The following is a 26522-nucleotide window of genomic DNA, read 5'->3' as shown; positions in this document are numbered from 1 at the left end:
ATAAGACTGTAAGGATTGGTATGAGGAGTAAATGATATAACATAAGGGCAAGTGCTTATGGCACAACTTAGCACACAGTAAGCACCCTGTAAATGTTAGTTTCACTTCCCTTTCATTCAACTCATATTTATTAATCACCTACTTTGTGCTAGGCACTGTTCTAGGCAATGGATTCAATGCAGGGAACAAAACAAACTCCCCCTCTTCACAGGACATACTTCTAATTGGGAGGGATAGATAGTAAATAAACAAGTAAACGCATAGTGTGCCAGATGGAGACAAGAGCCGTGGAGAAAAACAAGCCAGAATAAAGCGGATCGAGAGCACCAGGAGTCGGGAGGGGAGGAGCTTGCTCTTTTATGTCAAGTTAGTTAGGTGACCATGTTGGTTAAGTGACAGTGGACCAGAGACTTGAGGGGACCTAGGTGGGCACGTAGGGGTCATGTGTTGGAGGCACAGCAGGGAGGCCAGCATGGCTGGAGCAGAGACAGCCAGAGATGTGGCTGAAGCAGCAGAGATCTGGATCAGGGAGGGCCAGCGGACCACAGGGAAGACTTTGAATGGGGACTCTGAATGAAAGAGAAAGCCGCTGGAGGCTTTTGAGCAGAGGAGGGACATGATCTGATTTTCATTCTCGGTGGAGACCCTGGCTGCTGGGTTGAGCACAGACTGAAAAGGGAAGGGTAGGAGCAGGGTGAGAGGTTAGGAGGCTGCTGCAATAATCCAGGCCAGGGACAGCGGGGACTTGGGCCAGGGAGGGAACAGAGCGGGCGGTGGGAAGTTAGGTCTAGCCAGGTTTCTGAAGATATGGGTGGGAAGTGTGAGAGAAAGAGAGGGGTTGGGATGACCCGAGCAACTGGAAGCCTGGATTTGCCCTGTCCTGAGATGAGAAGGCTGCCTTCCACGTGCCAGGTGGCACGGGGCAGAGAACAGAGGAACATTCTCGAAGAGCTTTGAAACATCTTGGGCAGGGGCGGACTACACATGGTACCTAAAGAGAGAAGTCAGAAGACAGCTATCTTGAAAGAATAAACGAGCAGGAGCCAAATGCCAAATGGTGCAGACAGGAAAGGTAACGGGTGGCCAGGAGGGGGGCAACCCACGTGGGCTCAGGCTGGAACGGCCCTCTTTGAAGGCCACCTTCTTGCCAAATCCAGTGACCTCGTCTCAGACCACATTGTCCTTTACCCATGGTCACAGCTGACATGAGGATCTCCCCTGTTCTCCGTGACACTGCCACACTACCTTGCTGCGGCCCCTCTCCCACTGCAGCCCCCAGTGCCCCGTGTCCTCGTCCTCACACACACGTGCATGAAAGCTCGATTCTCAAGTCTGTCTCTTCGGAGCTGACCTCTCTCTCCCAAGGACTTTCATCTCGACTGGACATTTCCTTTGGACATCCAGCTGTCACCTCACGTTCAAGTTGTGCTAGAACCTTTCCCCTCCTTCAGTGTTTCATCCTACCTTGCTCATTTCTGTCAGGAGCATCGCGGTTGTCCCAACACTCAGGTTCCAAGCCCTAGGTTCATCCTTGGCTTGTTCCTCTCGCGAGTGGATGTTGCGGCCCGCAGCCCCGCCTCTAGCTTTGCTGTCGGTCAGTCCTCCTGGAGGTCACTGCCAGACCAATCTGACGACAGCATGGCCCTTCCTGCCTCACTGTGCAAAAACTCCAAGTGGCTCTCATGCCCGACCATGCAGAGTTCCAGCTCTTTAGCCTGCTGGTTACTTCTCCCCATAATCATGTCTCACCCTTCACTCTTAGGGGACCCCAGCGCTCCACCCCAAGGCAGGGGGTGGAGGACACTGGCAGTTACTGGGCCTCAAGTATGTGCCATTTGTTATCTCACGGAATCCCATAACAGCCTGGCCTGGTAGACATCAACCTGCTCATGATGTTTTGCACATGAACAAGTGGATCTCAGCAAGAGTGACCGACTGAAAGTGACAGAACTAGTGAATAGCAGGCCTGGGATTGGCGCTCAGGCCTTTCTTCCTTTCCAGCCCACGCTTTTTCCATCTTACCACCCTGCGTCCTACGCACACATTAACTTTCCACTGCGGAGAGCTGGCTCATATCTTCCTCCTCACTGGCAGTGCCCTGCCACGGCACCTCTCCTCCCCGCCCTGTGTCCTCTCTGGCCCAGCTCATGCGGCTCCTTCTCCGCCAGCCTGACTTCTCCCAACTTCTCTACTCAGCACTGACTTCTCCTTCCTTTTTGTACATAAGTCAGTTCCTTTTTTTTTTTTTTAGGCTGGTCAAGTCAGTTCTCTCCTGTACCTCTTTTCTGGCCACCTGGCTATAGAATGTCTTCCATGGCTCTGGTTCACACATTTTGGTCTTGCTCTAAAGTCTATGAGACTTTAGTCCATGAGATCAGGCTTCCGGGTAGCCCACAGCTCACGGTCAGGCCCAAAGGAGACAGCTCATAAATACTTGTGCAAATGAAGATACGACAGAAACTGGTTCCTTAGCAGAAATATTGAAAACAACTTCGAGCAGGAATCATTTGTGTTTCTGTTTAATGTGTTAATTTCCTCTAGTTAACATGGAAATAATTGCCTGAAATTACAAGTTAAGTAGAATAGTGATGTTAGGAAGTTTTGTTATTTAAGCACAATATTATTATAACATTAGTGGCCGTGAACTACGGGGTTCAGCTGGGGAGACGACTTCCTTCCTAATGCAGTTTTCCATTGCTCAGAATGTTCTGAAACATTCTGATTTTTTTTTTCCTCCTTCAATCAATGGTGGGGGAAATGAGATTAAAGGTAATATCCACAGCCATTTTGAAGACATTTGAGTACGAGGTAAGAGGGAGATGGGAGATGTTGTATTTCCCCAGGGATAAAGTGTGTGTGTACGTGTGTCTGTGTGAACCACTCAAACAAAAAGGAACTTCTTGTGAGACTGATCATCAAAGAGGACTGAGTCTTCCCAGAGTTTAAAGAGACAAGGTTTGCAGAGACAAACAGGGATGTCCTCTGGACAGGCCTGAGCAATAACAACACAGGTGCCCAGAGGGTAAGAGGGCAAAGCTGCCGGGTGCAAGACCCCGATGTCTGTCCAGGAGGCCAAAGAACAAGGAAACAGACTGTTGAAAAAGGAAGAGCTCTTCCCAAGAAAGAAATCCGAGTAACACCTAACACTTGGGTGAGCTCCCCAGGGACAGAAGAGCCTCTCTCTACTTCTCCAACCCCCTTCTGAAAAACACCAAGACCAAGAGAAATCAGAGGGAAGGAGAGCTAAACTTCACTCGCTGGCCCCATTAGGCATCCACCTGCCCACTGCAACACATGGAGTTGGCCTAAAAAAAATTCCTTTTTGTGATTAGGCAATTAAAAGCATATGGTAAGGAATTTAAACAGTACAAATTATAAACATATGTGTGTGTATGTATATATGTATGTATTCCTCCTACTTCTGACCCTGAAGCACCCCATCCCCCCACCCCACCCTCAGAGGCAATTACCGTTATAATGTTCATGTGTACCTCCCAGGGAGACTGCATGCATATACAAACATGTATGTTTCTGACAGAAATGGCAGCATATTCTACAACACTGTTCTGCGTCTTGCTTTTCCCCTTTGCTCTTGGTCTGTAAACAAGTTTAGGTGGTCCAGTGTGACTGCACAGCCCCCAAAAGATAAACCAAGTCCAGTGACATCCACAGTCTCCCAGTTTGTGGGTTCTGGCTCTCCCAGGACCCCCACTTTCACACTGCACATGCACATCAAGAGTTGATAAGTGACCCCAGCATTGAACGGGTGTCTTTCCTCTCTTTAAGGCAAACACTTCTTAGTTATAAAGTAGTGCAGGCTCGTTCTGAGGGAAGCCCCAGCCTGCTCTCTAGGACTGCAGCGTTCTGGCAGATAGTAACTGGAAGAGAGAAAGGAAGGGGTGGCTGCCACCAGGCTCATGAATGAAAGCTGCCTTCCCACGCATGGCTAGGCCTGCTAAGTTCCATCAGTCCTGAATGGAGCGCCCACTACATGCCCAGCCTTGTAGTAGGAGCTGAGGATTCACAAACGAATGTTGCCTTTAAAGGACAAAGAGGCAGAATCAACATTACTTCCAGAAAGAGTTCCTTGAACCTGGACCAGATCTAGTCAGCCCCCCTCACCCCCACTCCACCCCTGAGCACCGCACCAGAGGGAACCCGGCGGGGGCTGCCACTCATTCATCTCCTGCTGCTGCCACCACCACCTCCAAGAGACTGTCATTAAAGCTTTGTCCCTGACTCTCTGATTTACATGTACAAATAATCGCTGTCAGGGGCACGAGCCCCAGAGAGCAATAATAGATTCTGGTGGTAGCAGATGCAGATGCAGGAAATAAAAACAAAAATGAAACACACCAGCCTGGCAGAACTCAGTGCTGAGAGAAGTCCTAAGGGGGCAAGGACTGCTGGAGGGGCGGCCGGAGAGGGGCTATCATATAAAGTATTGATTGGTTGGTCTTCTGCAAAAGCTAGCCTAGGATTTATTTTTAATTGTGGTAACATGTTTATAACATAAAATGCACCATTTTAACCATTTTTAAGTAAACCATTCAGTGGCATAATTACATTCACACTGTTGTGCTGTTATCACCACTATCTGTTCTCAAAACTGTCCCATCACCCCAAACAGCAACTATGCACCCTTAAAAGCAATAACACCCCATCCTCACCTCTCCCCAGTCCTTACTAACCCCAGTCTACTTCCTGTCTCTATGAATTTCTCTATTCTAGGTATTTCATATAAGTGAAATCAAACATTTGTCCTTTCTTTGGTCTGGCTTCTTTCATTTACCATATGTTTTTAAGTTTCATCCATGTTGCAGTATAGATCAAAACTTCATTCCTTTTCATGGCTGAATAATATTCCATCAGATAGATATGCCACATTTTCTTTACCTCTGCATTGGTTGGGGAACGCTTGGGTTGTTTCCACCTTTTGACTATTGTGAATAATGTTGCTACGAATATGAGTGTGCAAATTATCTGTTCGAGTTCCTATTTTTGATTCTTTTGGCTTTATATATAGGAATGAAATTGCTGGCTCAAATGATAATTCTATGTTTAGTTTTTTGAGGAACGACCAAACCGTTTTGTGTGGTGACTAGCCTAATATTGAAGAGGACGACATGGTCTCTGCTCTAGGAGACAGAGCTCTGTGCACGTTGGTCCTGGGAGGTCACACACTGCCCACCGGACCGGCCTGCAGTGGGCAGAAATAGAAAGAGTCCAAAGCTGAGGGGCATCAGAGTGCAGTCTCGTCCACCTGGCCCTCCCAGCCTCTCCCCAAGATGCCCAGCCAGCTCCTGGGAGAGGGTCCACTGTAAACCCACAACATGATGGGGAGCGGATCTTAGGGTCCACCTGCTGGCCTCCAATTTTACATGCAAGGAAAGTGAGGCCCAGAGAGCTGATGACAATTGATCTAAGTCTCCTGACCCCATCCCCTGTTCTTTCTGCGGCACCATCCTGCCAGAGCTGGGTCTGTGCAAATTGGGGCAGCTCGAGGTGAAAGGTGGATAGCGATGCCCTTGGTGCCCTCCTGCCCGTCACCATGACAGGGTATGAGGGCTTAGTCCTGCCTCTTTCTTGGCCAGAAACACCTTTCTCCCATCAGCTTCTCCCAGTTAACTCCCACTCGCCCTTCTAGGCTCGGCTCAGGTGTCAGATCCTCACCGCCCACTATATGCCCCCCACCACCCGGTCTCCTCAGTGGCGCTGGGTACCCTCTTCCAGCCCCCACAGTGGCTCAGGAATCCCCTCTCAAGGCTGTCACCACATGTGGCTTGTGGTTTTCAGGTTACTGAGCTGTTTCCCCACCACATCATGTGCATCCTGAGGGCAGAGAATGAGCATTTTATCTCTGTATCCCCAGCACTAGGACAGGCCGGGTACCCAGTGTTTGTTGAATGAATGTAAAGAACGAATGAACTGCACGCTCTGTATTACCACGCTGCTCAGTGCACGCTTACGGACTGACTGAATGAACGAGCGAATGGATGCTCGGTGTCCCGGGGACTGAGATGAGCCTGTGGGGTGGACTGTCAGCTCACGGGCAAGCCCTCACTCACGCACGCACTCATTCCTTCATTTATTGCAGTCACTGCTCTTTATCCGTCTCTGTTAGGTGCTGGGGTTCAGATGCAAATAAGCCTCAGCCTCTGTCTTCAGGAGGCCCACAGAAGAGACATGGAGACAGAAGTAAACCAGAGTGTGCTTCAGGCTACTCCATTTCCCCCAAAGCACACGGGGACTTGCTTCACACTGGAAGCCTGACCAGGGCCCTCTCAGCTGCACCAGTCGCTGGGCACAGCTGGCTGCGGGGGGAGTGGCCGATTAGCATGCTGCAACACCTGTGTGCGCCGCTCTGAGGATCCAGGGGCTGGAAAACGGACGACCAGGAGGATTTCTGGAGCTTTCAGAGCCCAGCCCAGCTCACATCAGAGACCTCATCCCCCTCGGGGATTCATTCACTCTGCGCAGCTGGTTAATTTTTCATCAACGGGTGGGGGTGGGGGTGGGGGTGGGAGACAGCTCTGATCCTCCACTCTTTCATGCTGGGGGTGGGGGAGAAATAGAACATCCTATCCATTTTGTTTTTTAAGATGAAATAGGAACAGATTGTGGCTGCCAGGCAAGACCCAGCCCTCACAGGGCCAGTGCTGCTGCTGTGGGCTGAGGAGCGGTTATTGGGCAGAGGATGAAGCATCCAGACAGCACGGGCCTCCGGTGAAGGCGCTCACACATCTAATGAGCACCGGGTGACGCGCTCGTGTTGAGCAGCGATTTTTTTAGAAAAGTGATTTCAGGTTTAGTCTTCTATCCCACTTTCTTCGCCTCTTCCATTAGGACCTGGCCAGGCTGACTCCCTGCTCCGGCCTGGGTAGCACTTGTTTTGTTCCTTTATGACGAGTCCCTTCCTCCACGGAGTGTCCAACTGCAGCACAGGGGCAACTGTTTCTGCTCAAATCCGACCCAGAATCTGAAAGCTCAGGGCTGAGAACGAAGTCTCAGTTTGCTCATCCAGAAAATGGGAAAAGGAAGAATATGAAAATGACCTTAGATGTATATAAGATCAGAGGTACCAAAGTGCTTTCGCATCCACGGTCTCACCGACCCTCATTCAAAGCATTCACTGAATGCCTTCTCGGTGCCGCAAACTCAGAGTGACCCCAGCAGGTATGTGGCACAGATACTATCGTTCTCATTTCGCATAAACGGAAATGGAAGGACCAAGTTGCATTATCCGCCCGGGTTGCCGGGTGGATGAGTGCGGGTGGGAAGAGAGCAGATGTCTAGCACAGCACTGGCACTGAGTCGGCCGGGAGGGATGCTCATTACCTTTCCCCATTTCCGGGCTCATTTGCTGTGGGGGTCTCCCAACTGGGAGCCAAGAGATTTCCCCTGGCCAACAGGGCCCTAGTCTGCTGTGGGTTCGGCTTGAAGAGTAGAGGATTCCCTGACTCTGCCTCGACCCTCCTGAGATCTCTACGCTCTGGGCAGCTGGGAGAGATTGTTTCAGATCAACCAAAAGGTAAAGGTACCTACTATGTGTCTTGTGCTGTGCTGTGTTACTGTATGTTATGTGCAAGACACTAAGACCTGGTCCCCTTTCTCAAGAAGCAGGTGATTTTATTGTTGAGACAAAACCTACACCAATGAATCTGACAGGGAGTATGTTAAACAACAAATATCAGTGCTTCTCTATCTGTAAGATGCTGACAAATCACCTGGGGATCTTACCAAAATGCAGGTTCAGATTCAGCGGGTCTGGGTTGAGTGAAGACATGCCGAGGCATTTCTCAATCTCCCAGACGACGCTGGTACCGCTGGTCTGCGGACCACACTTTGAGTAGCAAGGTTATGGAGGGTCCATGTCGTGAGAAGAGCTGGGGTGGTCGGGCAGCACTTCCTAGAGGAAATGTGTTTATGCCTGGTTCCAAGGAGAAGAGGGACACAAACTGGCAAGTCCAATAGGCAAGGCAGAAATAAAAAGGCAACTGAAATCTTTAAGGGGCCCTCTGCAGGGCCAATGAGTCGTGGGGACACAGAAGAACATGCCACCGTGGCGAGGGAGAACAGACTCTAGCTGGGAGTTGGAAACAGAGTTGCTGGTCCTGACTGTGTGACCTTGGGCTGGCCACTGCCTCAGTCCTGAAGTGTCTATAAAGGAAGAGAGTTCAGTGATTCTCAACCTGGACAGCACATTAGAACATCTGGGAAGCTTTTAAAATAAAACAATGCCTGGACCCCTTCCCGAGTGATTTTTATGTAGTGGTCTAGGGTAGGGCTCAGGCCCAAGTAGTTTTAAAAAGCTCCCCAGCGATTCCCGCGTGCAGCTCGGGTTGAGAGCCATCACACGGGGAGGCTGCTAAGGGTCCTCCTAGTTTCCTCATCTTTCATCTGAACAGAAAGGACCAGGGCTCCTGGCTTCCGTTCCCGGGCATGTGGCCTGGAGCAAACAACAGTATCTGAGAACTCCTAAGGAAAGCTTCACCACAATGCCAGAAATCTGAGCGTTTCTCTGGTAGAGGCCAGGTGGAGGGGCTGTCCTGCCCATCTGGTTCCCATTAATCCCAGGGCATGTTTCACGTCCCTGGCAGGTACTTGGAGCTGGGAGCAGCCCCCTGGGTGGCCCTCGGCAGGGGCCTTTCAAGCCAAGCCCTGCTGACAGGCTGCAGGGTTCTGTGGGGGCCTCCTGGCTTCCAAGTAACTTGCCCCTCTTGGGGATAGAATCCCTGGACAAATTAGAAACCAAAGAAGGCAGACGCAGAAGCCCTGGCCTCTCTTTCATTAGCAGTCTGTCACAAAGCATGAAGGGCCTCGATAAATTCTGCAGCTCAGCAGCTGCCACAGAGGCCTGGGAGAAAGAAGATGCATTTGTTTCCCAGAAGACTGAGTCTTCAGGAATTTCCAGCCCCTTTCCTCCCCCACCTACTGAGCTGGAACTAGCCCAAAGCCACACGTTGCTCCAGGGTCTGCCTCTAGATATCCAGGCTTTGGAGGGAGCAGGGAGGGAGTGGCTGCCCAGGGCAGGGGAAAGGGTGAGGCCCTGAGCATCCCTTCCTCCCCGCCACACAGGTAGGGTGGAGGAGTCAGGCTCTGTTTCCACAGGGACCTTACAGCGTTTGACTGTTAACATCCTTTCTCTGTGCAGGCGATCGGTCTTTGCCGTGTGAGTTGCCCTACCAGTCCCAGAGCTGCTAAGTCAGGCTGGCGGAGCTGGGGTACCCCTGGATCCTCCTCACAGGGCTGCTGCTTCTCCTTCCACTGGCTGCCTGCACTCTGGAGTCAGAAAACCCGCAGAGTCCCGGTTCCACCACCTACCAACAAGAAACCTCTGTGCCTCAATTTTCTCATCTACAAAATGGGGACAATAAAATATGTACCCGCTGAGGATTAATGTTGTAAGATTATTAACACAAGATGCCTGAGAAGGAGAAAGGTCAGAGACAAAGAGGGCCCCCTCAGCTGACAAGTTCACAGGCAGCAGGGAACCCAGACGTGCTGGCTCAAGTGAGCTGAGGGATCCCACGTGCAGCACATGGTCTCCAGGATGAGAGTATCGGCGACACGCTCCCTCTCAAGAAGGCCAAGAAGAACCCGAGGGCCAAACACGGCCTGCACGCTCACAGCAAGTGCTGTCCTTCCCTGCACACGTTGGCCAAGCCACCCCTGGGAGACTCTGGCCAGACAGCGTCAGGCCCCGAAACAGGAAAGGGCCAAGGTCCGCATGTGCAGATGTCCCTCCCAGTGCGAATCCAAGGCCAGATTCCCAAGGAACTGAGGGGAGAGGGAGGGAGGAGAACAGGCTGCAGAGCACAGTGTACACAGCTGGGGGCCCCAGGCAGGTGACACCAGGCTCAGCACCCCTTCTCCCCATAACCTCAGTGGGTGGCAAGGGGTGGCCACAGGAGTGGACAGAGGTTGCATGGTGCCCATCATGTAGGCTGGTGGAACTTACTTTAAAGAAGTTGGGTAAAAATCCATTTTTACCTAAGGTTCACTTTGCAGGGGGAGGGACTGTTTATGTTGCAAAAGGATTCTTTCCTCTACAATATTATTTACCATGGGACTTTTCAATGACAGCTTCCTAACACCTTTAGGATAAGATTTGATTTTTAAACACTCAATGGACACGCAAGGTTTTAGGAATTCAAATTTGTGAGGCATTCACATTTCCTTTAGTGACGACTCTGCAGTTTCTAACCCTCCTGTAGGCATCAGGCTTCACCACTCCTTTCCTCCTGCCAGGCCCCCCAGTCACATCCATCATGAACTGAGTGTGCACTCTGTGCCCAGCCCGGGGCTGGCTTTTCTTATGGTCCTTCACGCACCTTCAGCCTGCCCCTCTCTTGCCCGTGGGACACCCGCTAGGACCAGGAGCACGCTGGAAAATATTTAACAGTGGCTTTCTGGAGTAATACTCCCACCATGGCCAATTTCAAGCTACCAAGGTGAGCTCATGGAAGGCAAAGTCGGGAAGGGATGCAGAGTAGCATGCCCTCACATGGACCTCCACCCCCCAGGTACCATAGAGGCGAATAACCTACAAGGCATAGATAACAGTAAAATGCTTAGGAAGTCATGAGTTTTTGAGTATATATATTTTTTCTTTTTAAATTTCAATATATGTAGGGGGTACAAGTGCAGTTTTGTTACATGGATATATTGTATAGCAGTGAGGTCTAGGATTTCAGTGTACTCTTCACCCAAATAGTATACATTGTACCCCACAGGTAATTTTTCATGCCTCACCCCCCACCTGAGTTTTTTGTATTTTTTTACCTTTGTTTTTAATATATGTATAATTTAATATTATACCAAATATGCATCATTTAATATTAATAATGGCTGTGTTTAACCATCAGCGTGCAAGATTCTGAAAATATATCAGTCAGCTCTGGTGAGCTGGGTCCAGCACACCCCTGCCTAGAGCCTGACTGCGGCAGCCTCCACCACTGCCGTCACTGCATTTACTCACAATAATAGGAACGATGTCAAGCTTAGCACTGTAACACATTAACTGCCATGTGAGTTGTATTTAACTCATGCTAGTTTTGAGCCCAGGGCCTCATGGGGCATATGTATGTAACTCACACATCTCTTCACCTTAGGAGCTGAGAGAACACATAGAAAACAATAAAAAATAACAAATTTTTCATTAAATTAGAAAGGATAGCTTTGTTTTTGAAGTTTTTATTCTATTTTCATAATAAAATACTGTGAATCCAAGGGAAAAAAATTTTTTTTCTAGTGGGGCAGTCCATGTGTTCAATGCAGCCTTTCATTGATGTCGCACAGCAAACCTACAGGTGAGGTCATTTATTAGCCCTGTTTTTACGGATGAGGATGTAGGTGAGGCTGCACCGAAGCTTAAGAGAAGTTAAGTGATTTCTGGTCCAGTGTTAGATCAAATCTAAACTCCTTACCTAGCCAGCAAGACCCTCTACGAACTGGGCCTTCTCTATTTATTCCATTTCATTTCCAGCACGCTTTGAGGCTCCAATCCCCAGTGAGGCATCGGGAGGAACTGGGAATCTAGGGTGCACTTTCTCAACGTTCACTCTCTGTCCAGCAGCAGAGCACTTTGCAGGGCAGGAGCACGTGCCTAGGAACACCAGCCTGAGCCCTCATTTGGGCTCTGTCTCTGAGATATTGGACAAATCACCCTCCCTAGCCTTGGGTCCTCAGCTGAAGAAAGAGGGGAGCGACAGTCTCCATGGCTTGATCACTCCAGACTCTGTGATGCCATGGGACAGCCTCTGCCCAACAGCCCACAGAAGAGCAAAGGGAAGCCCGGGTTCTCTTCTCTGCTGTGTGGCCGGCTCCCTCCCAGATGAGCTCCGTCTGTTGCTCTCAAACTAGAGCAGATTCCTCACCCAGTTAGCCCCCAAGCAGAAGCGTATCGGGTATCTAAGAAGCTGAACCAAGAGGTGCCCTCATAGAATCTGGGGAACCTCAGTAATGAAGCAGCCAGAAATGCAGAAGGGTTTGGGGGAGGCTGCTCAGAGCTGGGGGTGGAGGCCAGCAGGGGACCAGATGACCTCTAGAAGTCCCTGGTGTCCTCTCCCTGAGGAGGCTGGTCTTGTGGGTTTCCTGAGCTAAATTGATTCCAGGCTTGGAATTCATCATTCCCTTCATAATACAAATAATCACCAAATGCGCTCAAGCACTCGGTAGCCTGGATATTCACTCTAGCAATTCTCTGTGTGGACGGTGATTAGACCATCATTATCTTAATGCTTCTTAATTTATCTTTCTGATTAGCAACTTACCATTTTATTTGCAAAAAATAGCCTTCTGCTGGGTGGAAGCCAGCCGAGCACAGCAGCTGCCATTTTCTCTGTACTAAATCAGGCCAGGCTTAAGTTGGCTCTCTGGTGATGCTATTTCTCGTGTGTTGGCGCGAACACGCGCCACAATCCATCATGGCTGTTGTTGGGGAGTAAAGGCTCACCCCCAGGGGCCACAGGCTGAGAGGTCACCTCTACCCAGGCTAGGGGTCCAGGATAAGATACACACTCAGGGAAGGGCGCCCAGAATCTGAGCCCTCTTACTCCCCTTATGAAACAGCCCACGGATGAACTCGCTGCAGAGACTAAGGGGGAAGTCAGTGGTGTATGTAACGTAATAATGGCCACTATCTGCAAAGCACTTGCCATGTGCCAGGCATTGTGTGAAGCGCTTCAGATCCGCTGTCTCTTTTGATTCTCAGAACAGCTTTATAGGTGTGTACCATTATTATTTCCCTTTACAGATGGAGAGACCAAGGCTAGCGAGGTTATGCAATCTGCCTGAGGTCCTACAGCTTGGAGGGGCAGAGCTAATTTTGACCTGCATCTTTGTGACTCTCAGAACCAACCATCTTAACTGCCACGTTCTATCACTTTCCCAAGCTGAGCAGACACAGCACGAGATGAGAGATTTTAGGGCAAACACTGTCAGGATGACTCTCGAATAGTAATACTTGCCTGGTTTCCCACTTGCAGAAATGTCCTGAATTAGCAAGCACCTCTCCACCCTGGCCACAGACATCATTCTCTTCTTCCCCACTCCCCACCACAATGAGGAAGTAGTTCCTCACATTCAAACTTTTCCTAGATGTCTTGTTTGGGGCCAGAAGTTTTCATTTTTAACTGACCCTTCTGTTCTTCCATCTTTTAACTCTGAATGAACCGCATTGCTTTCTGATCACTTCCTTCCAGAAAGTGTCTTTATTTTATTCTGTCCCAGAAACATACAGGAATGTCCTTGGCACTTCTCTACTGTGCCACTGTCCCTAAGAGGTTTATCACTATTTATTCCACTTGAAAATTCAAACCCTGTATACACTGCATATATTTCAATTGTCCCTGCCTCTTCCAGACAGCAGTATACCTAGACACTCAGGTATATGAAAGGACAGGGAAGCTTCATTACTTGGCTCCTAAAGTCTCCAGAGAAGGTCCTTGGGTAGAGGGAACACACTGAAGGAGCAGGTGGCTGCAGTGTTGTGTGTTAACTCCAGTCTAGGTTCTTGAGGTACCACCCACTTAACCATTCATTTTCCTGGTTAATATAAGCCGTATCTGTGAGAACCTAGCCCACGCTGTCCAATATGGTAGGCATTAGCTGCATGTGGCTGTTTAAATGTAAAATTCAGTTCCTCCGTTGCACTAGCCACACTTCAAGTGTTCAGTTGCTACATGTGGAGAGTGACTACCAAATTGGCCAGCAGAGATATTGAACATTTCCATCATTGCAGACAGTTCTAGACTAGACGGCACTCGTCTAAATTCAGTCCTCTGTACCCACTTAGAAGCACTCGTAAACAAAGCTGGATGCCTATGAGACTCAGTGGATACTGGTCAAATATTTCCCTCGCAGGATTATAGACACTAGGGCTTTTCTAAGTGTGGTCCCTGTACCGGCAGCATCACCTGAGAACGTGTTGGAAAGGCAAACTCTCAGGGCCAACTTCAGACCTCCTGAGTCAGAAACTCCAGGCATGGGGCCCAGCACTCTGTGCTTTAACAAGCCCCCCGAGTACTCCTGATGCCTCCGCATGTCGGTGTAGATATAGTCAAGATGCCACAGACTGAGCGGCTGCTAGGTGCCAGTGTGGGTGCGAGTACTTTGTGAGTATCATCTCCTTCAAACCTGGCAATGACACTGTGAGATAAATTCCCATTTTACAGACCAGGAACTGAGGTTCTGAGTAGGAAGTAACTACCCCGAGGTCACGCAGGTAAAATTGGCAGAGGCAGGTTTCAAGCCCAATTTCGTGTGACTCCAATCTCGGCTGGCTTGGAGCTGGCAGAGAGCTTCTTCCTGCCATGTGTCTCTTGAAGGTACTCGCGAGGTCTCCTCGTTTGACAGGCGGAGCAGTGGGACCCAAGACAGGAAAGGGAATGTGACCAAAGCCCCCACTAAGCAACACCACATCAGTGCTGTCACGGCAACAGTAGCCCACCTCGTCCTAAACGGGGAAATGAGCTGGGTTTGAGTCACTCAAAGACCCGGCCCTCTCCACTTGGGACAGTGGCCTTCCCCTAGGTCTTTCTAGTTTTGCCAGGCACTCGGGGATCTTGTTTTAAGGGTGTGTGTGAGTTCAGAGAGTTGAGTTGCTCTAAAAATAAAATTCTTCCCTGGATAACTGTAGATTTGCTTTTCTTAAGAGTTCAAGAAAACCTCCAGTGATTGTATTAGGGGATTACAGTTAGAAATTGCTGTTCCTTCTTTAATCTTTGTAGTCATCCCCGGCTGGCAAGCTGGATTTCACAGGAAAGGAAACACACGGCTTGTTTTGTACAAAAGTCATGTTTCTGAAATACGGTATTCAGCAAACATCCATTGAGCACCTATGTTATCCAGCTACTTTCCCTCAGGTCATTTCATTCAATCTTCACAGCGATCCTATATTTATGACAGTAGCTATTGTTATCCCCATTTGGCAGATAAGGAAAGAGAGGCATTCAACTGGTAAGCAGCAGCTGCAATTCAAACCCCGATCTGCCTATCTTGCAAGTTCCCCTCTTCACTATACGGCACAAGGTACTTTGTCTAACACAGGGGTAAATTAAGAGAAGGGTCTGGGGTTTGGGATCTGGGGATCTGAGGACAGAAGGGGAAAGGAGTTTTATATGATGGCAGGTCAGCCACTAGGAAGGCAGTGAAGGAACATTTCTTTCTTTTTTTTTTTTTTTTCTGAGACTGAGTCGGTCTCACTTTGTTGCCTGGGCTAGAGTGCCATGGCGTCAGCCTAGCTCACAGCAACCTCAAACTCCTGGGCTCAAGCGATCCTCCTGCCTCAGCCTCCCAAGTAGCTGGGACTACAGGTGTGTACCACCATGACCGGCTAATTCCTCTCTATTTTTCAGTAGAGACAGGGTCTCGCTCTTGCTATGGCTGGTCTAGAACTCCTGAGCTCAAGTGATCCTCCCACCTCGGCTTCCCAGAGTGCTAGGATTACAGGCGTGAGCCACTGTGCCAGCCAGGAACATTTCTAAGAGTACTTGTATAAACTGGGCCTGCCCTGCACATCGCTAGACTCATATTTGGCCGTGTCACATGTATATATCCCTGGAGTGCAGTCCCTTTCCTCCTGAGGGAGTTACAAGCTGGTGCTGGCCACAGGCTCTTGCAGGCCCAGAGGAGAGGTGTGGCCCCAGCAAGTGGCCTGAGCTCCAGAGAAAGCTGAGCCTCATGAGAACTTGACATGAGGGCCGGGGCTGTCAGCCACGGCCAGTCCATTCTGGAGTGTCCCTAGAGTGCAGTTGACCGTTGGTTCCAGAGAAGCTGGCTAGCTGGTGCCCAGGAAGCCAGCTCGGTCACACAGATGACCAGTCTCCTGTTTCCTCATCTCTCTTAACCCTCTGCTTGGACACCCTCAGCCTCCTGGCCTAGGACAGGGGCCCACTCTCTCCCCTCCTGGAAAGCAAGCAGGACTCAGGAGGAGATGGAAGGGGGCCAGACACGCTCCTTGCATAGCTCAGCTGCAGATGTCCACCACCCTGGCACCAGAACAGCCGGAACGCGGCCACACCCACACCATTGCTGGGTAGGCTGGCCAGGCCGTGCGGGACCCCTTGGGGCTGTGTGGGGCTGTGTGAACATATGAAATTTGGAGCCTCTTTCTTGGGGGAATGCCACACCTGCTCTTGATGGAGAGCACTGAATAGAAATAGCGACTGCCCCTCCAATTGCCTGTGACACTCACAAAGGAACCTGAGCCAGGCAGCCTGACTCAACTCAGATCCAGTAAGGGTTTCCTGGAGATGAAGAGAGTCCAGGTGACTCTCTAAATTATGGAGAAAAGCTAGAGAAGACCCATCTCATGCTCTTTCTGAGTTAGACTGGCTCGAGTTCCTCCTTCCCCAACAGCTTGGATTTTAAAGTCCAGGGGCGAACTCCTGAACGCCAGGGATGAACTTTTTAGAAAGGAGATTCAGCCTCTCCTTGCCTCGGCCCAGATGGCCTGGGTCCCCACCTCCCCCCGCCTTCGTCCCCAGTGCCGGTCCCCAGATGCCCACAGGTTGAGAGGGGTGGTTATGAGCTGAGCTCCAAGCAGCCCCAGGAGTCTGGGTGCAGGTTCAGGCTGTCACGAGGTGCATATCAAAGCCGGAGTTTAAAAACTGTACTGGGAATAGTGCAATTATCTCGCTTCACCACATTTCTCAGCCCCGACTGAGGTTTAATTAAAGCCAAGTAAAAACAGAGTCGCCATTTCAGATATCATCCCACTGCATGCTGGTTAAAAAAAAAAAAAAAGATGGGGGGAGGAAAAAAACCCTTTATCAGGGACTTAAAATTTTTCTGTGGGTATCTTCCAGCTCAGCTGGATATTAGTCTCTTTAAAGGAAAAAAAATATATTTAATATATATGTATAAAATGAGTTAATCCCCCATAATCTCCTTGAGTTGTACCTAAAACACAGTTTCTTGCAGGTGACCTTTTCAGAAGAGGCTGTTGCTATGGCAACCGCATTGTTTGATTCAGTCAAGAGAAAAATGCTGCATGGAAATGTATTTAATTTTGCTTAATTTGATGCTGTATTTAACACTTGCGCAGGCTGAAAGGAGAGAGGGGCTGAAAGGCAGGAGCCAGCTCCTCGGGGCCACATTCACTGGCATCCTGTCCTGAGCAGCAAAAGGGCCCCCAGATACCACGATCCACTCGGTGCCTGTCCCTGGCCTAGGAGTGGGGGCCAGGCCCACCCCTGTGCCCTGCTTCTGGGGTGCTCTGCAGGAAGGAGAGGGGCAGGGCCCACCAGACACCCCTCGCATGCTGGGGTCACAGGGTAGATGCTGCAACTTGAACGGAAAGGCAGCCCACAACAGTGACGTGGCTTTGGACCAGGGTCCAAAGCTCTTGTTCTGTTGTTCCCACGCCTGCCTTACTTTCCTCTGAAATGTGAGGCAGTTGAATTCAAAGGCTTCTCAGGTCTCTTTTACCACTAAGCCTGTGAGTACCTCGAGCAAGTCTGCTGTCCTCAACTAGGTCTTCAGCTTCATGCAAGCGTGGAAGCAGTGCTGGGTGCACGGTAGATAATTCGGTCACTCGGTCAGACAGGAACCCACCCCTGAAAGGCTGGGAGCAGCCTCGCCCACAGCAGCCCACAGGTCACCACACCTGCTTGTTGCCACACAGGTATGCCCACGATCACAGGCAGAGACCCTAAAGCCAGACAAGCTAGGGCACTTGACCAAGGTGCCGCAGGGGCTGACGGGTTGGAGTCCAGGCTCTCTGGCTTCCAGTGATTCCTCATGCCAGGGCCCTCTGGGAGCAAACATGGTGACCACAAGGAGAGGACAGGCACAGCAAGACAGAGTGGACTCCCAGCTCCCCCAGGTTGGGAGAGGAGACCTCCCCAGACTCCTGCCCCCTCCACCCAGCCTCAGACCACACTATACACAAACTATACACCCGCCTCCATGCTGAATAAATTCTACTCCCATTTACTAGCTTGATGAACTTAGACCCATTATTTGACCACTCTGGCCCTCAGATTCTTCATCTGAAAAATAAAAGAGTTGACTGGGGATATCTAAAATGCCTTTCTTACTTTGATGTTCCCTGTGATATGATTCTTGACTTCCGTCACACATGCGAGCAGCTGACACACCTCCAGTGGTGGCTGCGACAGCCACCCTGACCCTCGTCACCACCTGGTACTAACTGCAGCCAGTCGGCCCCTTCCCCAGGTCTCCACCCGAAGGCCCTGCCTTTCCTCGGTCACATACTGCTATGCCTTGAGGACTGATCCCATCATGCCTCAGCGTCCTGTTCTCCTGAGCTGCCTGAGCCGCCGTCAGGCATCTGAGCCTCCCAGATTATGCACCACTGTATAGACACTCAACGCCATGCTGCCCCTATATCCACTGGCCACGCCCTCTGGAAATCTTGGTTCTCTCGGTCTGGCTCCTTCACTTTCTTGCTTTCGGGGAAACCCAGCTTCCACCAAGAATGTGTTTCCTCAGAAGCCCTTTCCAGTTGGGGCAATTTTGTCTTCCACGTCTCATATACTTCAGAACCAGGAGGTGGGTGTGTGTCTTCCTTGCTCTCTACTGCAGTTTCTTTCTAAAATGTTTTTTAAATTTATATATAATAATTGTACATATTTTGGGGGTACATGTGATATTTTGATACCTACATACAACGTGTAATGATCAAATCCAGGTAAAATTGGGATATCCATCACCTCAAACATGCACCTTTTCTTTGTGTTGGGAACATATAATTCTTCTCTTCTAGCTATATTGAAATATACAATAAATTATTGTTAACTATAATTTCCCTACTCTGCCATCAAATACTAGAATGCATTCTAGCTGAATTTTTGTAAAAAATATAGAATGTTTCACGAATTTGCATGTCATCCTTTCCCAGGGGTCATGCTAATCTCTGTATCGTTCCAATCTTGGCATATGTGCTGCCAAAGCGAGCACGCACTGCAGCTTCTAAACTTTTTCCTTTCAAAAACCCACGCTCACTTGAAGCACTTATCAGACCCTGTGACCCCTCCTACACAGATAATGCTGTCAGCCCACCGCCTCCTGGTCATTCCCCCTCACCATGGATGGCTTCAGCACCCAGATAGCTGGCTTCTTCACCACGTCATTCCTGCCATCATTGTTGGAGACTTCAACATCCATGAGGGTGATTTTTCCAGCACCCTGGTGTCTTAGTAGGTTGAACTTCCTAGCTCCCGCCAGCTTTTACTCACTCACTTGGCCATTCCCTAGACTTCATCACATCAATACCTGAATCACCTGCCAAATGTATAATAGATTGCCAACATCCTACTTTCTGACCTTTGTGCTTTCCTTAGGGCTAGCTCACTCTTATGCTCCCACTCTAGCAATTCTTCAACCTCATTTCACTAAAAAACTCTTTCTTCGTTACCCATTCCTATCACTCCGGGCTTGTGCTCACTTCCCTCCTTACCCAGCACTGATTGCATGACCCAACACTTGCACTGCTTCCTTGCCAATAAGGCCCCCTGGACTTCTTGCAGGGTTCCTTCCATTGTCCTGGTCTAGCAGAACTCCGGTCCTGGCGTCCCAACCACTTATTTGGGGCCTGCACCAGAGCGGCTGAACATTACTGGAGAAAAATGACACAAATTTGCTGACTAGACTCACTTCAAAAATGACCACAAATCTCACTCAACACTGTCAGAAAAACCTACTACACCTCCCTAGAAAATTCAATTTCCCAATCTCTGGGGAAACTATCATACATTCCTCTCTCTCCCCGAGTCTCCAACACTCCCTCCCCTATTCCATTCTCAGCCGATGACCTTGTAGTATATTTCACAGAGAAAATAGATTTCTATAAGATGAGAACTACCTCATCTTCCCGTCAACAAGTCCTTTGTTGTGTCTGCCCCAGAACCAAATACTCAGGCCATGTCACCCCCTGCTTACAATGGGCAAAGCATCCTGGCTCCTACCCAAGGTCAACACCTTCCCTGGGCTCTGAGCCCACTCCTCCATGCCATTCCAAGAACTTTATTTATTTTCCTGGAAACTTGTCTATTCTTGTATTATCATTTTTCTCCTCTTTAACTGGATCGTTCCCATTGGCATACAAACATGCCTCCACATCATCCTCCTTTAAATAAACCTGCCGTCCTCCGTTTTCTTCCTCTTTTTGAGTTCCCCTTCATAGCAAGTCTATGCAAAGGAGTTGTCTACACTCACCGTCTCTGCTTTCTCACCTTCCATTCTCTCAGCCCACTCACTCAGGCTTTATTACCCACTACTCCACTGATGACCAGGGTCACTGACCATGATGTCTTGCTGAAGTAGGGCGGTCAGGTCTCTGTCCTCATCTTGACTCTCCAGCAACATCTGGTGCAGTTGGTCAATTGTTGCTTCTCAAAAATCTTTCTCCTCCAGGTCCTGACACCTCACTCATCTGGTTTTTCTCCTGCTTGACTGGCACTCCTTCTCAGTCTCCTCTGTTGGCGTTTCCTACAAATACTGCAGCACTCTTCCTTGCTGCATCATCTCTCCCTGTGTGATTGTACCTAGTCTTGAAGCTTTAAATACATTCTTACATACCCAGGTCTCTCAGATCGACATCTCCCGCCGTACCTCTTCCCAGACCCCCAGGCACCTGTATCAACTGTCTACCCACCATCTCCACTTCAGGGTCTCCAAGGCATCCTATACTTGGCATATTCATAACAGATCTCTTAATTTCCCCCCTCAAATCCATACACCCCCTCCTGCCAAGCCTTCCCCATCCAAGTAAAAAGTGCCCCTTCCACCCAGTTGCTAAAAACTTGTGAGTCAGTCTTGATTCCTTCCTTTTCCTCAACCACATCCAATTCATCAGGAAGCCCTCAGCCACCTGAATCCGTCTCTACTGCCATGGCCAACCCCAAGCCGACAGGGCCTCCACCAGGCCTCCGTGACTCCCCCAACAGCCAGCGTGGTGTTTCTAAAGCACAGGCAGCCCTCCTCACTCTCCCCATTACAGCCTTCCATGGCTTCTGACTGCAAGTGAAGTAGGGTCCAAATGCCTTTCTGTGGCTTCATAAGACCCTCTGCACAGCCCCTCTCTGTTCCCCTGACCTCATTTCTCTTCATTCTCCTTCTTACCTACTAATTCCCCAGGCATACTGGTTTGGGCCCGTCCTGGAGATTTTGTTCCTGCTTTTTCTTCTGCTTGAGATGCTCTCCCCTCCATCCACCCATAGCTGCCACTTTCCCATCCATCAGGTTTCAGTACAAATATCCCATCCTCAGAGAGCCTTCCCCAACACCCCGCCCAGGCACTCTCCCACGGAACTCTACTTTATCTTCCTCCCAGCATTTATCAGCACCTAACATTTTCTTATTTTCATATTTGCTTCCTTGTTTTTTCATTCTCCTCCTCCCTCCTTAGACCATGACCTCTCTGAGGGCAGGGACTCTGTCTTGTCCAGAACTATTCCTTGAACCTATAATACAGCTTTGCACACAGTAGGCACCTAGCATTTGTTGATTGTCTGCCTGAAGGAAGCAATGTGTGGTTAAATGTCTTGTCTTACTTATCTCTGTGCCCCAGGACCGGACCTGCAGCCACACCTGGCTCATGATCAGCACATAATAAATGCACGTGGATGTGCAGCATCCTGAAGCTGGGCATTCTCGTAGCACTCCCCATCTGACCTGTCACCCACAGCAGGAGTTTCCATTTATTCTAAAAGCCCTGACAGGCAGTCATGCAGCCTTCCAAGGCCCTAGAATATTTTATGAGGAAGCCCAGCAACTAAGAGAGTAGACAAGGGCCACCGCCTGGAGTCCTGGCCTGGAGTCCTGGTCCAGCCCTCAGCGTCGAGTCAAGTCCTGGCCGCAGCCAGCCCCTTTCCTCCTTGCTGCTCTCCTTGCCCACTTGGCACCATAGGTGCTGCACAGCTTGTTCTCTAGTTCATGAAGAGGTTAAAACAAAATACTGAAGGCCACGGTTTCACGATTAGCTGTCCTGTGTGGAGTGGCAGGGCTCTAGTGCACAGGGCCAGCACTGCAGAGGCAATGAGTCCACACACTGGGACTCCATTCTGTGCTGTGGCGAGGGAAAGCAGAGAAACTTCCTTAGCATGGCTTTCCTCACCCCTGCGGGTGGTGGGTGGCAGAGGGGTCTCCAGGACAGAGGATGGCTCAGAGCCAACGCCGAGACCTGGCCGCCTCCTGCTCCCACACCCACTTTCCCTCCCTTTCTCCCACCTGCCCACCCCCTTTTGCATTCTCTCCTTTTCTTGTTTTGCCTGCCTGCCTTTTCGGCTGTTTGCTCAGAAGCTGGGCTCTGTTTGCTGAGCCTTTATTCATTTTCATATTACCTGGGATATTTTCAGCTGCTCCTCTGGGTTTTTAGGAGAATTTCAAGTGATGAGAAGCACAGCGGGCTGCAATGGTAAACACCCATCCAGGAGCCCTGGGCCCACCCGGGCATGTGCTCATCTCACCAGCTGCCCTCTAGCCAGCACAGCCACTCTCTGTGGGCCCGACCCGTGGCCTCTCCCCCTGGGCCCCTGGGGGCTGGGCACGCCTTTAGGCAGGCAGGCTGCAAGCTTTCTCACATCCCAAACTGATGCAGAAGCCTGGACGCTTAAGCTCCCAGGTGATGGGCGGGAACATGTAGGGCCTTCAGCCTTTCTGCCCCTGCAGGGTGTCCTCCCTGCACCCTGGCGGGACCAGAGAGCAGCTAAGCGGTGCCTGCATCGCCCTCAGAAACAAGGGGCAGCGAGGCAGGAGGAGAAGTCAACGGCCTCACTTCTGAACACAGCTTCAGAGATGCGTTGACTCCTCGCCGCTCCTCTTCCGCACACGCCGGCCCATGCCGAAGGCACTGCAGTCCGCAGCAACAGCGAAGAGAAACACCGCAAAGAAGGCTGCTCCTCCTGGAGGAAACCAGAGAGCTGTCCCTCTGCCACCTTTATTTGACACAATCAAAGCCTAGAGAGCATCTCTTTACTTCTCACTCCCCGGCCAGGGCAGAACAAGGCCTGCACCCTCCACATTACGGAGGGAGAAGGGGAGAGAGAGAGAACACCGAAGGGAACGAAAAGTCAAAGGAACAAGATCTGAGCTTGAGTCTCGGTTGTCCCATGTGTTTGTCTTGTGACATTGGCAAGTCACTTAAACTTTCTGCGTCTCAGTCATCTCCATTGTAAAACTGGGACAAAAGAATCCATCTCAGGGTTGACGTGAGCCTTAAATGAGATCATGCATGTGCAGGTGCTTAGCAATCGGTGAAGGGCTTCAGGAGGTGCCAGTTATTATTCACCCAGAGCCAGACGTTCCCTCAGTGGATGGATCACCTAAGGACGCAGGACCCGTCACGCTGAGACAGACTTACGGAACGACACCTGGAGAGCTTTCCTCCACCCCCACTGCCCTCGGAAGCCGGGGGCCCTGCCATTAGCAGCCCTTTTTCCCATTTAGAATACTCTTCCCTCCAAGTCTCCATGCAATTTGTATCAAATGTTCTAGGAAAGTAGGCACGAGGACTGGGTTATTGGATATTTGTCAGGTTTAATAAAAGGCACTGAGTGGCTCCAGGCTTGTCGTGTTCTCTGGTTTGTCACGGTGGCGCTGATAAGCCCATGGCCCTGCCACTGCAGGCTCTGGACATTAGGAAACAAGAGCGGGTTTTATTAACAGAGCCCAGGGACCCAGTGGTGCATCTGTCACAGGGGTAGGCAAAGGCAGCTTCCCCATCGGCAGGTCATTTCTGGGCTCCATGGGCTGAGCTGGAGAAAGGCTCACAGAGGAGATGCTTCCTTATGGGCCTTGTGGGATTTTTTTCCTGGGAAAAGTCATCAGTTTGTTACTATCCTCTCTCAACGCTGCTATTTTCATGACAGAACACACACTGAAGGAGTAAGTAGAACTTAAAACCGGGTGCCCAGCAGAGTCCCCAGGTCCAGTGCCTGCACGGCAAATATTCGATGAATCAATGAGTGAATGAAGACAGGAGTGGGGCTGAGAGATGACCCGCACGTGTGCTGACTTGGGATGGAGGTAGGCCCTGGAAGCAGCCCAGGTGCCAATGACAGGAGAAGGCCGGTTCAAGGAGGAAGAGCATGGAACACTGTATCCGGGCAGCATTCAGCACTGGAGAAGTCCAGATAGAGATTATGATGTCTTGTGAAATTGGACAGAGTGTACAAATGGGAACCTGGCCCTAGAAATAAGGTGGAAGCCCATTCTCCAAAGCAGGGGAAAATGGCCAAGTTGGGCTTGCAGCAAGTTTTGAGCACTAACCCAGAGTCCTTAAATCCTTCTAAGAAAGAAGGCCAGACTGTATCCTCCAGGTTGGGTGGGATCCTGTCCCGTGGCTGCCCCAGGAGAGAGGGCAGGATGATGAGGCAGGGAATCACGAAGTCACTCAAACTTCCACCCTCCAAATCCCTAGACAGGATCATCAGCCCCCATGAAGGACACAGAAATCAAGTCACAGGGGCTATTCCTGCAGAACCTTCTGGGCCTCCCCAAAGCAGCTGCAGCTCAGCCAATTGAGGGCCCCTGAGATGCCTGGAAACCTCTCCCCGAGGCCACTCATGTCAGATGCCCACCTCCTGCATCAGGCTGGACCTGCCATGAACCCTGGTCCAGGAGACCGAATCGGCACAGAGAGCAGGGTGCTGGTTGTGATTTCCACATTTCTTCCCACCACCCGCTCCAGGAGCCGTGGGGAGCCGTGGAACACAGAGTGCACCAGGGCTTTTCTGGGAAGGTGGGCTGGGGGCTGGGTGATAATTGTTGTAATTTTCTCCTCAGTGGAATTATAGGCTGGGGAGTCCATACTGGCCTTCCAAACAAAGAGTGGCAAATTGCTAACTACAAAATAAAAATGTTTTTCTGGGGCATTAGTTGTCCTCTCATTATCCTCTACCCTAGGAAAGAATTAATGAGAGCCTGGGCCACAAGTGAATGAGAGATTTTTAGCCTGGGAACACTCACTGAATGATGCTAGGCACGGGGACAATTACAGAAGATATTCAACAGGGGGAAAGGCAACAAATGCCACAGGAAAGCTGAAATTAAAACCCCTCAGGCTTCAGCTCCAAGACTGGGCTCTCGAAATGACACAGGGAGGCAGGATCAGTAGTGCATGATACAATGTCGTGGCAGGACCTGGCAGTCTCCCAAGAGCCACTCACCTAGCTGCAGAGGGAGGACCACACCTGGAGTCCAGGAGAAAAGAGTGTTGATGCCAGTCATTTGGTTTGCAAGATCCCTCCTGGAGGAGAGTGGGCCGGTGGTAGTTTAAGTCTTATTTGCAAAGTTGTGCTAAACTCACAGGGACCAGTAAATTCGGGAACACTGAGTTAGCCCTTAAAACCTGGAGGAGGAGCTGCCCTGGTAGGTAGATTCCTTCAGATAGCCAGAAAGATTGTTTAATAGGGAAAGGAAATGAGCAGGGGCAATGGTGGAATATTCAGGAACTGGATATTCTCATCTCCATCCCCTGTCTTATTTGCCGTTGTCTCTCCAGTGCCAACAGCAATGCCCGGCACATACGAAACACTCAACAAATATTGGGTACATGCACACATGCACGAAACCCAACTCTTTGCTACTATGCCCCGAGCCAAGCCTTTGTAAGCATTGCCCAAAACTCCAAGGACAACCATCATCACCACACCCCACCCCACAAGAAGATGTGACAAATGCCCTGTATCTAAATGTCCCCGCATCCTTTCGGATGCACACTACCATGCACCTTAAGAGACCTAGACCACCCTCACCTCCCATTCCACTGAAGACAGAAGTGACTTTCCTGTCTCGTTTCCAGATGTACTCTCGGCCCCACACCGAACGGGACACACTATCTGCAGCCATCAACCAGACGCACACAAGTAACACAAGGCCTAGGCCTCAGTCTGGCGGCCTCTGCAAGTGTTAGCAGTCAGGCTGGTTTCCTCAGCCCTGGCATTAATTGTAGCCCAGGTGCTATGATTACAAAATGAAATTAAATGACATGCCAAATTAAAGAGTTATTTTTTCTAATAAATATTTTGCATAGGATGTGTTTATAACGGCATTAATTATTTACACTGCCATATAGAGAAAGCATAAGTATAAAGACAGAGATCAGGCAGTTCCTGTAGGAGAAATAAAATGAAAATTTCCATCAGGATGATGAATACCTGTGGTCTAACTTTGGGGCTGGGCCTGGGGGGAGGGGGAGAGAGAGGGACATCTCGAGAACAAATCTGACAAGCGTTATGGAGGCTTTTGAGGGAGGAATATGTTAAAAATGAAAGTGAGTACAGAAAGTTTAAATATTTAATACCTGCATTAATTCTAATTCACACTTTCTTTATTTTTCATATTAAAAATTTACGAGAATTCCCATCTCTTTCATTCTTCTCCTCCCATGAGGCACTTTGCGGTCACTGTTCCAGGGACCAAGTTTAGCAGCATCTGGGTATAAACGGGCAAGAGAACAGTAGCCCCGTCCTCACCCCACCTCCATGGCATCTTCCCCTCAAAGGCCATCACCCCCAGCTCCCCTCTGGGAAGCCATTGTCATTGGGCTTCTG

The 26522-nt window shown here is 50.0% G+C and overlaps 1 protein-coding gene and 1 non-coding gene across 6 annotated transcripts in view; both read right to left on the bottom strand.

Annotated features, from left to right (window-relative positions):
* Positions 1 to 26522, bottom strand: part of PKNOX2 (PBX/knotted 1 homeobox 2) — a 255932-nt gene that overhangs the window by 130859 nt on the left and 98551 nt on the right. The window lies entirely within an intron of this gene.
* On the bottom strand, positions 18824 to 18927 carry LOC123643067. Its single transcript, XR_006736642.1, has one exon. It is a non-coding gene; the product is annotated as a U6 spliceosomal RNA (small nuclear RNA).

Source organism: Lemur catta, chromosome 7 (assembly GCF_020740605.2).
Source record: "Lemur catta isolate mLemCat1 chromosome 7, mLemCat1.pri, whole genome shotgun sequence".
Lineage (NCBI taxonomy): Eukaryota > Metazoa > Chordata > Mammalia > Primates > Lemuridae > Lemur > Lemur catta.
Note: the sequence above shows the minus strand (reverse complement) of the source record. Positions and strands in the feature narration are given on the sequence as shown.